This window comes from Ischnura elegans, chromosome 3 (assembly GCF_921293095.1).
Source record: "Ischnura elegans chromosome 3, ioIscEleg1.1, whole genome shotgun sequence".
NCBI classification, from domain to species: Eukaryota; Metazoa; Arthropoda; class Insecta; order Odonata; family Coenagrionidae; genus Ischnura; species Ischnura elegans.
Genome location: NC_060248.1, coordinates 93,186,450 through 93,203,166, shown reverse-complemented (window position 1 = coordinate 93,203,166; position 16,717 = coordinate 93,186,450). Strand labels below are relative to the sequence as shown.

The window sequence follows — 16,717 nt, the reverse complement described above, 5'->3', positions numbered from 1 at the left end:
GAACTTTCCTCGGAAAATATCTCTCATCTTCGCGATCAATTATCTTGTATCACTCGTGACCCCTCTCTATAGCATGCAAACTCAATATTCCATTGTATCAATTGATCGCCAGTGAGGTTAAGTAATTTAATCAGCGTTAACGATCACTTTTGGGATAATTATCGTTGAGAGGTATGGTTCGTAAGTAATAAAAAACAGTTCAGCTAAAGATTGCATTTATTTGAAGAAAAAATTGCCTCGTACAAAACTTAAGATCACTTCGATCTTTCAAAAAGTTCACTCAACGCTGGTTTGTGAGTGACTGCAAGCGACAGCTCACAGCCACAACCGGCATGCACTTGCGTATGCAACACACCAGATAACGGTGATATCTCGAATCATTATTACAAAATTATTGAAATACCAAGAACACATACTTAACAATTATTACCTAGGACTTAGCAGGACGAAAATTCGGGGAGGCGGTATAGTGGGGTTAATAAATTCCGGGAGAGTTCATTTGGAGGAATACACCTGTCAGAATACCTCTGCGGGGGGGGGGGGGGGGGTTGAACCTCCCTACCCTCCCTCGCTACTGCCATGATTTTTACCTTCCATTTTTTTCGTAAGGAGGTTCGAGATGTGAGGTGTCTGTTATTTTTATGAAAATTCCAAAACAATCGTCTAGCTAAACTGCATTGACTGACGGGCACAAGGAATAGGTTTTCCTTGATATGTTTTCGGGAAATTGGATTTAAACAACCGCATATTAATACAGCCTCTTATGGAAGCGCTGGTTTAATCTTATGAAAATGCGTTAATTAATGACGGAATCCACATCGTAAGTCCACAATCCGAAGATTGGCTTGATACAGCTCTCTAATCCACTTTCCTGTCAACTCACATTTTCATTCTTGCGTTTTTCTTAGCTTTGTATATTTTGCCGTGATGATTTGATAAGAGGAGCTGGATTTTTCCCCTGAATAAGGAAGATTTTGAATGTATGCGAGGCCGAACTTAGGTGGTCAAAATCTCTCTACGTGAGCCCGATTATTTGTATTCTCAACACAGGTTAACGGCTGGTGTCCTCCCGCCGAACCCGAAACCGACTTCCACGCAGGGGCCACCAAGTTTTAAATGAACTTTGATTATCTAAAATGGTGAGATGTTCTCTCAGCACGGGGGGGTGTAGCTCAGTGGTAGAGCGTTCGCTTTGCATGTGAAAGGTCCCGGGTTCGATCCCCGGCACCTCCACGCTTTTTTTATTGTATTTAGAGAGTAATATATATAATATAAAGTTCTATAATATCTAATAGTATAAGATAAATGCATAAGTGTCAAGGGCGCAATCGTGTATATTTAAAGGTGTTAGAATACGCACTGAGTCAGAAGTATCAATTCTGGTGCAAAAAGTCCAATTATTGACCAAAATTCACTGATTCATACTTAGCCGTCGCGTTTTCGCGGGCTTGAAATTTTTCACTTTTCATTTTATCGCGAAAAATAGATATCGTCATTAAAAAACCAAAAGTGTGAAATATGTACTCCAGGAGTAATAATCTTTCGATTTAGGCCATAAAAAAACAATAGGAAACCAGCCTATTGACGCCTGATTATGATAATTCTCCATCGAAACCCTGGTCGCTCTTTTTAAAAAAATAAGTGGTACAAATAATTCATCCAAGCAACCCAATTAATGAGAGCGTGTGACGTGTCGTGGTCGCACTTATGCCACCGACTTGATCTTGAATGCGTTAATGAAATATGAAGAGAGAAGGTCCCTCCCTCGAAATTGCTCCCTCAATTCTTGCGAAGCAAGCCGCGGGAGTATGGCTTGAGAGGGAAGAACCAATCATCTGTCCGTGAATGTGGCTCGCATCGGCGTTTACGGTGGAGTGGGCAGCCGTACTCTCCGTCGAAATGTTTTATCGGTGGAAAACTGATCCATGAAAGTACCTAAGTTCCAGAGCAGTATGAAAATTTCCATGTAACGCCCAAACACAATGCGATAAACATTATTCCTTAAAACCGTAAAAAGGGTGTATATGTGACCTCATCGTCGATTTAGAAAAGTGTTCAGAAAAACTTATAATTTTTGCGATGCTGAAAAACAAAAGAAATTATAATACTTGAAGCTATTAGATGGGAGTGCATTTTGAACAGCCGTATTATATGTATTCAGTTTTGCTTTTTTAAACAACGCTTTTTGTCGATTTGAATAAATAAATTGTTGCCGCATTTGAGGCTATTGAGCGGCCTCTGAAGGTTAAACTATCGATTTATTTTTTAGCGTTTCGATTTTTCTCCACACAGGACAAGAAATTAGTATCGTAAATCTGAAAGGAATTACACAAGTAGGCCACACACTATATCACACTAGAACCAACTTCGCAGCCAGCACAAGAGTCATCGACTCGATCCTGAAGTAGGTGTTTTCGAGAAATGGTTGTGAAGGAGAAAACCATTGTGTAGAAAGGGAGAAGAATGAGGAATTCGTCGGAATGGCCCGTAAGGGAAGAATCCTTTTGGAAGAGATAAGAGGAAATAAGTCGTTTGCTGGAGGAGAATGAGAGGGGCGAGGGTACATTGAAGCTAGGAAGCTCCTCTCAGGTTGAAGTCAGAGATGGAGGGATGGGCAAGCGGGGAAGGGAAAATAAGAAAGCAGGCTTCTTGAATAAGGTGAATGGAAGAGGGGTTTAGGGGAAAAGAAGAAGGAATGTCCAGGAAAATAACGGATTGTAGCAAAAAAGGGTTGGTAACGTGTAGATGTAGTGCAACTTTCATGATCTTTCCTGCATTGGTATTAATAAATTAAAATTTATTATCAAATTTCGACAATTACTTCAATTTTACTTCACGGCCGGGGTCAATACATTTTCTATATCCTCATGAAATTATCTACCGGTTTCAATTCACTCTGAACTATCTTCATGATACGTCTTCAAAATACGAAGGAGAGCATGATAGCATACTTTTTACACATTTTTATATGTTTCCGCTGAGGTCCTATAAGCATCAAAACTTTTTCACGAGGACTCATGAGGAATCCTGGACCACTATCGTCGCAAGCTTCACGAGTCACGCTGCGCAATTTTAAATTTCATGCCATAATTTTTTTTTCGTGTCGAATCACATCATCGGGCAAAACATCTAAATTATAGTCACGAATATTACAAATACAATAAAGGATTCTCCTGTCGGCCTCTAGATGTGTAGTCACCTCGTCGCCCATCATCATCATTAGTCAACAACCCTAAAGGCCTGTTTACACGGTACATTAACACGTACGGGTTAATGTCTAAATGTACGAACGCGAGAATGAACGCCAAAATGCACTGTGTAACCACCCAACTTGTGCGAATGCATGCACAGAAAATAGAACCTGTTCTAAGTTGGTTCATGTATTCGTACATGTTCCGTTCCGGTCCACAAAAATCATTCATGCAAACAGACATTAACTTGTACGTGTTAATGTATCGTGTAAACAGGTTACCTTAAGATTGGTTTGACGCAGCTCTCCATTTCTCTCTCCAATCCGCTAACCTTTTTATAGCGACGTATTTCTTCTCTTTTACATCCTTTATAACCTGTCCTATGTAAATCATTCCGGGCCGTCCCTTGCCCTTCTTCCCTTCCACCTGTCCTTCTACGATAGTCTTCATCAGGCCGTCGTGCCTCAAAATGTGGCCAACTAAATTATCTTGTCTTCTGCTTAAGGTTTTTAGAAAACTTCTCTTTTCTCCCACTCTTCTTAGCACTTCCTCGTTACTTACACGGTCAATCCATTTTATCTTCATCATTCTTCGGTAGCACCACATTTCGAATGCTTCCTCTCTTGGCTTTTCTGCTGCTGTCAACGTCCAAGCCTCGCTTCCATGGAGAAACATACTCCATATGTAGCATCTGATGAATTGTTTCTTTATGTCTATGCTTGTATTCTCATCTGTAAGAGAATTTTTCTTTTTGTAGAAATCCCTCTTCGCCTGCGCTATTCTACTGACTAGTTTTTTCTTGCTCCGTCCATCCCTACGCGCATTTAAATGGGTTTACTAAAGTCGCCACGCACGTCGCTAACGAGCAGAGTGATTCGAAATTCACGCCGGTATGTGAGGGCTTTGAACCGAAATTTTTATTCGTGGTGATTAGATCATTAGATTAAACATCAAATTGATAAATTTTCGATGCTATTCTTAGCGATTGCAAATTTCGTGCTGAAAAATATTGAAAATAATCGGATCGTTCTGCACTCATCGTCTCGCTGCTGGCATTTTGAAATCCGATGAAAATGCGCCCGTATGCCGACAGAAACAAATTTTCTAAGGGATGGAATGAGGCCTCCTCTATCTAGTCACCTAAGGCGAAGTCCAGAAATGATCGTATCCGTTTGCGTAAGATCGAAGGTGGAAGTGTGGAACCGATCATTGGCGATGCTTCGACGCGATATATATCGAGTCCAAGACGCCGGTCGAGGAGTAGAGGGAGGATGGGGGCAAACGAGGGTGGAATGGGAACTAGGGGGATTGATCCTTTGAGCGCCACCCCTCCCCAACCCCCCTTTGCATGACAGGCACTGCGGGGATGGGATAATAAAATGTAGCCGCTGCGGCCCTTGTTGATAGCCAGACCCCCGTGAACCAGCTTAGCATCGATGCCTACCAGACTAGTACTTGGGGAGACTGTATCTACTTTTCAAGTCGATCTAGCCGCATTGGATACCCGGTTTGGCGAGAGTTTTAAGTGGGAAATACATATTTACACGCGAACTGATCTTGATGCGATGTTGAAAGATATTTAGGAGGCGACCGACAGCCAGGAGCGTGGCTAGAGAAATATTTAGGCATATAAGAAAATAAATTAAGCATGAAGCGGGGAATGTCTACAAATAATAAAATATCATACATAAAAAAAAAAAGTTTTTCCATTTGTTGAAATAATAAATTATCAAACGATACGTTTATGCTCGGCCGCCCGGGTAGTAAGTCATGGCTACGCCACTACCGACAGCACAAATAATATGAGCCTTTTAGGGAAAGGGAGGTAACGACTGGTGGAGAGACACCAGGCATCGACGATAGCGTGATCATGCCTCGTTCAGATTACTATTGTCCGAGCGATCGTCCTAACGATAGTTGGCCGAACTAGCTGTGTGAATGCATGTCCTGACAATAGTTACCGTAGTTCCGAACGTAGCCACTTTACGATGGTTAGGCGCTGGGGGACCGGAAAAGGAAACGACAAGAAAAAGACGATAAGTTCGTGAGGCTCCCTTCGCTCTGTTTTTTTTCATGGATTTGTCCAAACAAGGAAGAAAATGGGCGGAAGAAAAATCATTCGTTAAATACACGTTGATCGCAGTAATATCTTTACCCTGCATACCTCAACAGCTTTATTAACCGTCAATTTCTCGTTCACTTTAGATGTCAGCACTAGAGGACAGCACAGATTTTAACCATCGTTGTGTGAATGCACAAGAGTTCCAACGATTGCTGGATCGCTTGCACTATTCGAACTCCATTTCATCGAATGCGGTATTACTAGGGGAGGACTAAGAGGGCCATCACTTCCTATTAGTGATGGAAAAATCTATTTCGATTAAAATCGTGTTTGAAAGTTCGTGAAGCTCCATTCGCTCTATTTTTTTCGTGGATTTGTCCAAACAAGGAAGAATGCGGGCGGAAGAAAAATTATTCGTCAAATACACGTTGAACACAGTAATATCTTGACCCTGCATACCTCAACAGCTTTGCTAACCGTCAATATCTCGTTCACTTTAGATGGCAGCACTAGAGGGCAGCGCAGGTTTTAACCATCGGTGTGTGAATGCACGATAGTTCCAACGATCGCTGCAACAATCGTAATCTGAACGAGGCAACAGTAAGAAAAACCAGATACACCATGGGACCAAAGAATTACGTACCATCTGACGTACGGAATGCTATTACTGAAATTCCCGCCAGCAGGGACCAGCACTCTGTGAAATATCTCCGAAATCGTCAGGATTTGAACTCGGATCCACAGGGTGAGATGCTAACATTCTTGCCTCCGCACCTATCGGATCCGCGCCGCATTTTGGCTCCGCCTTTGGATTTGGCATCCACGTGGGCTCGTATCCAGAGGAGGGAGAGCGTTCCAAAACGCTGAAGCGGCGATGCAGCTGCGTCGGTCGATGTTTTGTGTCCCCGAAGATGCGTGCCCTTATTATCGATCGACTTCGATGAGCGTGCAAGTGGCCGCGAGAATGAAAGTGCCCCCTGACACGCGTGCCTACGTACGTCCATGCATTCCTCTCAAGGTTAACGCTGCCATAGCGGTCACATCTCCTTGGCCTGGGCGATGTTGAAAATTTAGTATCGCACGACGATAATTTATTATATCGGTAATTGGCGATTGCGATACCTTCTATCGCGACGACATGTATCGGACGCATTAAAAATATCTCGAGGTATGAGGCGAAAGAAATCCTCTTCCGATAAAATATGTCACGATATCGTTGATGATAGATCATGATATCGGATATTTCATGATTTTAACGGGCGGCGATTTGATACATTACCACACTAAAAAAAAGGTTGCCGGCAAAAGCATTCGAACCAAGATGCGCAGGGCGTGATACTTTCTAGCTTCCGCCTTACTCAGGGCTGGAGATGAAAAAATGTCGATCGAAATCCATCATTCGAGCAATCGATTTTAATCGAAATGAAACGCTCGAATTTCCTGCAAAAAATCGGAACTTAAATCAAAAGGCTGTTTTTTGGAAAAAATGTTTGTATAAAAGCATGTCCATTATTCACTTGAAGAACACTCAACATACAGATTTGAGTGAAAGAAAAAATTCTACTTGAATGCATGCTTGAATTAGTGACAGTAAAAATTTACAAAGCACGTTCGTTGATGTAGTTTTGGGATAACAGCTTGGAACCATTTGGCTTTCTAAACATTTCTAATAAAGATCAACTGAATGATATTCTTTCTTGATGATTGATCGGGATAAATATCTCGATGTAGCAGGCGAAAGAAATCACCTTCCAATAAAATATCGCGATATTTTACGCCCATATTATTGAAGATAAAATATCGCGATTATGTCCATTTTATTGCAGAGGGCGAAGAGCCTTTCCAATTTTACCGGTCTTAGAGAAAATTCTTTCACATAGGACGGATGACGTTAAGATAGGTATAAGACATTTTTAATATACATATATTTTAAGATAGGTAGTGACGTTGCTGAGAAAACGAAATGGTCAAGATCAAAGCAGAAAAATCGAGTTTGGATTGAAACTCTAATTGTAAGATTATGACTCAATCTCGATTTCCTCGATCTTTGACAATTGAAACTATTGTTTCGATTTTAATCGAAATCGACTTTACCATCACTGCCCCGAATCTACTCAGGTTCTTGTTAAGTGCGAGTTTAGCAGCTCGGAAATAGTCTAAAAAAACGGACATCTTAAAAATTTCGGCTGAGGTCAGCCGAGACTTCGTCCTAGGATTTATTGTCGGCGTCAAAATGATGTGCCGCTGTACTTTGTGAAATTATATCTGGGCTTCAGTGCATAATAATGAATAATACGTCATTTAAAGATAATTTAATTCTTAATTCTGATTTGTTTTTTTTATTATGAAAAATTCAAAAGTGTTGACACGCCAGTGCAATAAATGACTCCGCGTACCATAAAATTAGCCGTTTTGTCAACTTCATGGACTTTGTAACTCAACTTAGGGAAAAATACTGCGTCTACAACATTCATCTTCCACAATAAGTTGGAAAATTGAGTTGGAATAAATGAAATGGCTTTTTCGTTCGTTTCGTTCAAAATTGAGTTGGAATAAATAAAATTCGTATTATTAGAACGCATATTCTGTTGTTAATTAGCGAAAATGTTTAAACATTATCTAGTCCTACAGTTTACCCCAAAAGAAAAAAGAAAACTGGTAGAGACACTTTTTAATTTATTTGTAATTTTTCTACTATCCATAATCTATAAAAATATTGATATTTGTGAATATTTATAAATAGTAGCATAGAGTAAGTGTGTACTTACTCTACGGTAGTGGTCAAGTTATTTAGTGGAGGCAGACTCACCCCTTTGCTGTTCCTCTCTCTCCTCTCTGGACTTAAAATTTTGCGAATGAACAATTTTGTAATTAGGGGCATTCTCGTTTCCTGTGCTAGGGAAGGCTTCCGCGGTTATTTGCAGATGCGATCATAATTCTATGGCTTCCAATGACTGACTTTTAACCTGAAGATGCTGACGGAATTGCCGGCGAAACTGTCGTCATCGGACATCAAACAGCGCGGTGGTATCCCGGAAGATATGATCGTAACCTCTTTTCAATTTATTCCAAGCATGGCCTGAGAACTCTATACGATCCATGGATAGTATATCTTGCTCCATTTTGGTAAGACTTGTGTTGACGCTTTGGCCAGCGGCCGAAGCATGATCGTTCCATGTCGACTGGCCGGTCATGTCATTCATATTTACATCTGCAACGCCCATATTAATGCAGGGATGCCGACGTTAATTAATTGGCGATTTTTCCCAGAATGAACTTTAACTTTGCATGTACTTCGTAATGTTGATAGCATAATAATTGGTTGCCCATTTTTGCTCTCGTCGCGTCTTAGTCACGGTAGGTTTTTCCGCACCATGATAACACGCTCAGAATATTTTAATGATTTTTCGATTAACATAGTTAAATTTATCAAATTTCGACTATTTTAGGTCGGTTGCGACAATTCTCTATTTCTGAAACGACATGTTGTAAATTTCACCGATGAATTGCAACTCCTGGTCCATTCGCTTTGAAAACATACATTATAACATGCTTGATATAATTCAGACCATTTTGAGATCTGATCGCTGTGAAAAATTTATGCAAGATAGAATCATAATTTCACCGATGGATAAAGTTTGAACGTCCAAAATAAATCGGTAAAACCTCGAGTTCCTTTTCAATAGCCAAAAATGGATGAAAACGTCATAAGTTGATATTTTAAAAAGGCTATACCCAACAGAAATATCAGTTTTTTACATTAAAATGTTGTCGATGAATAAACTTTGATGGTAGAGTATCGAGAAACGATAATATTTCAACACCATATTCTTTGATGATGAGTTCTAGGCGCCTGCGTAATCCATCGGAATGATATTTCAGAATCCATAAAACGATTACAGGCCGTCACTTTGCATTGGAGAGCTTTATGCGTTCCTTTGGCTACCCCCATAGCGATAAAGGTTCCTGAACATTTCATCCGCTCAAGATCCACGATGCGCCCAGGGCTCAAACGCGATGAAAAGCTGCGAAAAAAAGTTTTCTTGCGTGACGCAATGTCGCTTCGATCTTTTTTTACGGGAATTCTGTGAGTCAGCGCTACAAAGGAGCAGCACTTTCAGCTCATTCTGAGAAGCGGTGGGACTTATCGTCGCGGTGGATGCGGGGGTCGGCAGAGGCTTAGGGCTGGCTAGTTGACACCATGGGCGTACCCAGCGAGGGGCAGGAGGGGGGAGCTGCGCCCCGTAGAAACAAAAATCGCAAATGTCTTTAAGGAAAATAATATTTTTCTAGCAAATAATTTTTAAAAATAATAAAGAGCTATGACAGTTTCCTTAAAATGTTTATTTCATTCACCTTTTCCATGCTTAAATCTTACCTACAACTTGAGTAACCATGGCTTGCCCCTGGCCCCTAGTTTTGACCCTGGGCATGCCATTGGTTGACACGATGCTTCATTCAGTACGTTGAAAATTGGACTTATCTTAATATCCTCTAAATCACGCAGTGCAATGGCTAATGACGCAAAATATTCTGGTTTTGATAGTATATGACTCTGAAATCGATTATAATCAGTGACCGGTCGAACCCGAATTTTAGCCGGTTCATTTCTATTCGTTACTTAGCTATGGATTTCGATAACAAAATAAATATGCATCTTATTTTTATATAATGAATTATCAGCAATGGAAAACTTACACAGGTCGTCGGTTGCTATGAAATCTAATTAATAGTAGCGGGCGTAACTTGGTGGAAATCCATAATCGCAGGAATCGAAGGATCAACAACTTTGCTATTTCCAAATGGTAATTTATTGAGACCAACCATGGTTTCGTTACAGAGTAATATTATCAAGGTGATTACGATCGGTCTCAATAAATTTCTATGTGGAAATAGCAAAGTTGTCGATCCTTCTATTCCTTCGCTATGAAATCTATTTTGTACAGGTTAAACGTTAATATAAGCTCGCATATTATACCTACATTTTCTATTTTCATCGTCAAAAGAAATAAAAAATTGACTGAAATCAAGCAAAATTTCTCTGAGCCAACCCCTGCGCGATGAAAACAGTTTCTACGTTTGTGCCGAGATTTCTTATTATTTTTATATATCATTAAATAATCACATACATTACCCCGAGGAAAATTACAATAGGTGGGGGCATCTTTCAGATTTATCGGGCAACGGTAGGGAGAGAGAAAGGAGGCAAATTGGAGGAATGGTTTTGAGCGAAGTTGACGGAGAGAGTGCTTGATGTGGGGTGGGTTTATTAAGGCTTGCGGGCGCGGGAGGGGAAGGTGGGGTGCAGAAGCTTCAGTCGGCGTTGGGGACGCACGGTTTTGAAGGGGAAAGAGGAGCGACATGGACTGGTCCACGGGCGCAGTCTCCCCGCTACATCACCCATCCCTCCTTGACGCAACCCCCTCACTCCTGATAAGCATCATCCCACCCCTCGGCCCCCCCTCTGTGGTGACTGCGTGACTGCCAGCAACTGCCAGCTTGCCTCCTCCCTTCGTCATCGGCGCACGCCCGAGGGAGCGACATGGGCGCTAGGGAGACGCGTCTCCCGGCCGACGACGCGGCGTTTCCCCGGCAACGACGAGCCGCGCCTGCCGGCGGCGCGGCGGAGAGTCAATTGCTCGGGAGGAGACCAGCACAGCGCCCGACAAAAGAGAATCACTCAGCGCGCTTTCTGTGTCCAGTGGCGTAGCCAGGAGGGGACACATGCCCTCCTAAACATAATTATTTTAGCAGAAAAAATATTAACCTATAAAATAAATCAATTGAATTCTATAGAATAAATTTATTCTACCTTATCAATACAACGAAGTTCTTTTCTATCCCTTATTGTATTAGTTCTCCATAGTGCCGCAATAGTATAAAATGGGATTTCTAGAGATAAAATTTTTACATTTTCACCAGAGGGGGGTTCTATTCCTCCGACCACTCAGGTCATGTCCATTCGGGTTCACAATCCCCCCTTCCAAAGCCATCGTCCTGGCTAAGACCATGTCTGCGTCACACCGAACATGGTCGTTCCTCAAACCCGAATTCCCGACTAATTGTCAGAATTGGGAAGATGAAAGGGATATACTAGGTATGACGAATAAAGTCTTTCACCCAGGGATGCCGACTTACAAAAAATATTGGGAGGGGCCAAACGGGGGATATTGCCCCGGGAAATTCAGTAAGTATTGAGTTTTAAGTTTTTAAGCATTTTTAGAAGAGTCATATGATCAACATTAGAACCCTGATAACTTGAATATCGATATCTGGACACTCCGGGGAAAATCGCCTAGCCTGACACATTTTTTCCTCACAATCATAACGAATTTTAGAGGGGGCCCGGGCCCCCTCAGGCCCCATGGAGTCGGCGCCACTGCTTCCACACTCTCACACTGTCATTCTCTCGCAAGTTTGAAATAGGGGAACGCGAGAGTTGACGATCATTTTGCATGCTTTAGTGACGTCTTTATAGGTCGGGTTAATTAACTCATGGGTGAAGAAATGCACACCGAGAAAATGAATCGCACGCAATAGATTAGAGAGCAACGAACCTCGCGAACAGATGCATAAGACCCAGTTGTGGCTGAAAAACGATGTCCGGTAGGGATGCGCTCCAATAGCTCAAAGGGTGATTTTTAATCGCGATTTGTTCGAGGAGTAGGTGACGGATCAAAGCACGGAGAAAATCGGGTCTCTTTATTTTTCAAACTCTATAGCCATTGAAAATTTAAGAATAAATTATGAATCGCGAATTCCATTGAGAAAGATGATATTCTGCTTGGTATATTGAAAATCAGAGATTTTTTGGGCAAGCTTTCACCATGCTTTTTATAAACTTTATCAGCTCAATTAAATTTATTGAATCTGATAACATAATATGAGTATTTCACTTAAGTGTTATATATTTGTTTAATTTCAACAAAAATAATATTAGTTGCAGCATAGTGCTGAAGTTACAACTGACAATGAATATAGCTTAACGTTACTCTTCGCAAAGGTCTCGAGTTGCGAGGACTGAATACGAGGCACGCAATGAGCAATTCTCTGTCGATAGCGGTCTCTTAGGCAGCTGTTTGCGTGTAACAAAATTTACTGATCTCATCTTCATTGAATTTGTTGAAGTTGTAACAGTGGCGGCTCTCACTTTGACTTTAATTTCCTTCTTGCCTTTTGTAGAATTTAATTCTCTCCTTTTCATCGTTATGTTTGGAATAATAACAAACGATGAAGACTGAAAGTGGCTTCGGACCTGTTTACCCGAGTATGAATTGTGGGATATTCGGCTCTTTTTAACGGACTCCATATCATAGCCACAGTTTGTGTTGCCGTCTCATATTTAATTTCCGTCCCTTCATCGTCATCGATGCTGTCGCACTCTTTTCGTTTGACATGGAATCGACATCATCAGCGTCACTCGGTCTACGTGGTTCACCCTCCGTATTCGTCGCGAAATTCTGACGCGACCCGTCAACAAGGCATTGAAAAGACATAGATTCAGCGGCGTAGCTATGGGGGGATGAGGGGATAGATTTCCCCCCCCCCCCCCTAAAGCTTCAGAGAAATATAAAAAATATTTAAAACTATTGTTTAGTTTTGAAGTATAACTATTGCATATGCTTAACCCTTTTACTGCCAGCCCATTTCGGGTGGGATGTACGAAGACTGCCAAGGCTATTTCCCGGAATTAGCAACATTTCACATTTAAAAATGTTTCAGCTACTTAATTTTATTCAATACATCTAGAAGTTTTCCCAATTCTTAAGATATATTTATAAATCTTATAACCATAGATAGATTATGGGTGTTTACATAAATTATAGCCGTTGAAAAGGCCACAATCACGAAAAAAAAGTGAAATAATTCGGGCCGATAAATCGGCCCCTGGCAGTTTTCGCTCAACCAGCGAGGGCCGATATATCGACCTGGTGGCAGTAAAAAGGCTAAAGTTAAATTTTAAGTGCAAAAATGATATTAAATGTATTTACAGGCATGTTCTTTTTCAAAAAATTTCCCGGATCGCCCGTTGCCTGGGCCCTCCATTCCCAGCAAATCATATTCCTAGTTACGCCATCGGTGGAAAAAAATTAATCTATGTGGTCCTTACAGGTCACGTGTAGTGTGTTTGGTGGATAGATCTCTGTATCCTTTATTTGTAACGGTAGTTCCACAGTACGGACTGCATGGACGATATTGCATAATAGTAATTGGACAGTCAGATTTAATCCTCGAGCGGGCGCAGTGGCGTATAAAGCACGCCAATCTTCGACAACGAAGGATTGTTCGTACATTCCGGCATAGAATGGCCTCGTGCATTCTTACAATGTACTTTGACTGTCTATATTGGCCTTTGAGTTTTCAAAGCACAAAGTTTTGTAGCACTTTGTTTTTAGATCGGCAAGAGGAACCCGATACCCGTGACGTATAAATTACGCCGCGCGACTAGCCGTGTACGACCTTTACCACCAATGTACCTTCACATCTATATCACCTATAAATGTAAAATCTTCAACCAATACAAATAAAGATATATTTTAACAAAAATCGAGTGTTTTCATATACATAAATGCATATATCGTGGACAAAGTTCGCCACGCGCCCGGTCGTGTAAAAATATCAGGCACAGAACCGTGTTTGCGACATTTTCTCGTGCCTATCATTCTCGAGCGTTTGTAGCGTACCAATTATGGGTGGTAAACTAATTAACTGATGTCAATTATCCGGTAGTAAGGGAACACCCACATGCCTATCATGCTCACCAATTAGGTGACAGTGAAACAATAGGCCTTTTAGAAAAAAACGCCTCACGGGAAGCTTTGGATACGGTGGTAGGCGGGGGTTTATTGACCAAGCGCTGTCAACTTCCGGCTGTTTGGTGAGGAGGCATTGGCACCCGAGCGTCGAGCCAAAACCTCGCCCATCTCCGCGCTGCCGCTGGCCGTCCTTCCCGGAATAGAGACGGACGAATCGCGTGGAGGGCTGTGCGGCCGAGAAGCGAAAGTGAGACTTCCTGTCACTCTCGAGCTGCGACTTGTACTGCAAGAGGTTGAATTCAAAAAGGAAGAAGCATGGGCTAATGCCCCGTTCAGATTACGATTGTCCGAGCGATCGTGCTAACGATAGTTGGCAGAACTAGCTGTGTGAATGCATGTCCAGACTATTGATGAGCGATATATCGCTATGTAATGCTGTCTGTGAACAGCTCTACAACGTAATATCTTGACCCTTCATACCTGAAAAGCTTTGCTAACCGTCAATTTCTCGTTCACTTTAGATGTCAGCACTAGAGGGCAACACAGGTTTTAACCATCGTTGTGTGAATGCACGATAGTTCTAACGATTACTGGAACAATCGTAATCCGAACGAGGCATAAAGGTACACGGAGTTGCGCAGGTTAGAGCTGCATTAATTTCTAAAAGGCGTGGAATTGCGCGAATGCATGAACGAAATTAGAACAGGGGCTATTTTGCCGTCTCGCATCCACGCATTCTCGCATGTGTTCTAGCAATTCACCGCTTTACACGACGCAAATTGTAATGCGCCTTCACACGTACGTCAGACTGCGCAATTCCGTGTACCGTGTAAAACGGCCTTGAGAGACGCAGTTCGGACCTTGCACCAGTTCAATTTGTCCGTCGATTTAGATTAAAATGGAAAATCGAGTTTGGATGTTCGATGATCGAAAAAATCGAGACTTAACCATGATCTTCGAGTTTCAATCCAAACTCGATTTTTCAACTTCCATCTTCACCATTTCGATATATGTCAGCAGCGTCTATACCGGCCTATAATAACTTCATACGTCCCAGTGAAATACGTTTTAGGCCGGTAAAATTGTAAATGTACTCTCTCTATCATCAAGAAAGCATCTAAATCGGTTGATCTTTCTTGAAAATTTAGTGAAGTGGAATGGAACTTTAGTGTGCGTGCACTTGTAAATTCAATCAAGTACCAATAACACAAGCATGTATTCCAAGTAGATTTTTCGTGCTTCTCAAATGTGTATTTTTTGTGTTTTTCGATGGAATAATAAACATGTTTTTTTAGAAACTGTTTTTTTTTAAGAACCATCGATTTTTTATATTAATCGATCCTTCGATTCCAATTCCGATTTTTGTTGAAAAGCTTAGTTTTCATCGTTTCGATAAATCGATTTCGACCAGCATACTTTTTGTTCCACCAAAAGAGAGACTTGCTTACAGCGGGAAACTTAAATATGGAAGTAAAGAAACAATTTATAAGAACCTACATCTGGAGTATGCTCCTATACGGAAGTGAGGCATGGACAATGACCGCAGCGGAGAAAGCAAGGATAGAGGCCTTCGAAATGTGGTGCTACAGAAGAATGATGAAAATCAAATGGATCGACCGAGTTAGTAACGAGGAAGTCCTAAGAAGAGTAGGAGAGAAGAGAAGCCTCATGAAAACCTTAATAAGAAGACGGAACAACCTTATAGGCCACATCTTGAGACATGATAGCCTGATGAAGGCAATCATCGAAGGGCAAGTGGAAGGCAAGAACGGATAAGGAAGACCTCGAACAAAATATATGGAACAAGTGAAGAGAGATGTGAAAGAGAAGAAATACGTAGGTGTGAAAAGATTAGCTGATAGGAGAATAGAGTGGAGAGCTGCGTCAAACCAATCCTAGGATTGTTGACCAATGATGATGATGATACTTTTTGTCACTAACTTCCATTGGGCTCATTCATCAGCATTATTTTATTTGTTCATTTTGATGGAGTGTTTCAAAAGATGAGGCCCATATTTAAAGACCCAAAAGATGAGACCCTTTTATGACCTTGAAGTAAGGATTAGAAGAGGGCGAGTGACGTTACTTCCGTCATCCTCGTACTAAAGCCAGTAATCATAGTTACCGTCCAGTGATGAGTTCCCGCTTCGATAAAATTGATTTAAAAATTGAAAAAATTTAATAATACATTCTGAGAAAGGCATGTCATAGGAGCGAAATCCTATAACAGTGTGTTTCAAAGTCCTATTTCAATAGCCTCTGGCTCCTGTAAAACCCGTAACAAAAACATATTTAATCGCGATCGATTTAAGTATACAAAGGAGGGAGGTGCAGCAAGAAAGAGAAAATAGAACCGCACCTCCTTCATTTTATAGCTATTTTTCAATTAGTAATATTTTCACAATCATACTTGCAAATTTACACATTCACATTATCAAATTTACACATTCATATTATCAGGATAAACTGATTTTTTAGTTTCAATAGGTCAAGATCAAGATCGTTCGCAGCTCACTTTACAGAAATTTTTATTTCACGCAGCGGTGGTATTCACTCATCACTTGAGTGAAGGTACGTCATTTTTAAATACTAGAATCTGATTTTGTACATGCCGCCTCTCCACTGAACTAATGCAGAGCTTATATACTCTCTCTTTCGTGGCTGCTGAAGTTATAAATAAACATTCCCGTGCTGGGGGGTTGAGAGAA

The 16,717-nt window shown here is 41.2% G+C and overlaps 1 non-coding gene across 1 annotated transcript; it reads left to right on the top strand.

The window, feature by feature from the left end:
• Positions 1–1,161: 1,161 nt before the first annotated feature.
• Positions 1,162–1,233, top strand: Trnaa-ugc. The gene has a single exon. It is a non-coding gene; the product is annotated as a tRNA-Ala (tRNA).
• Positions 1,234–16,717: the final 15,484 nt, after the last annotated feature.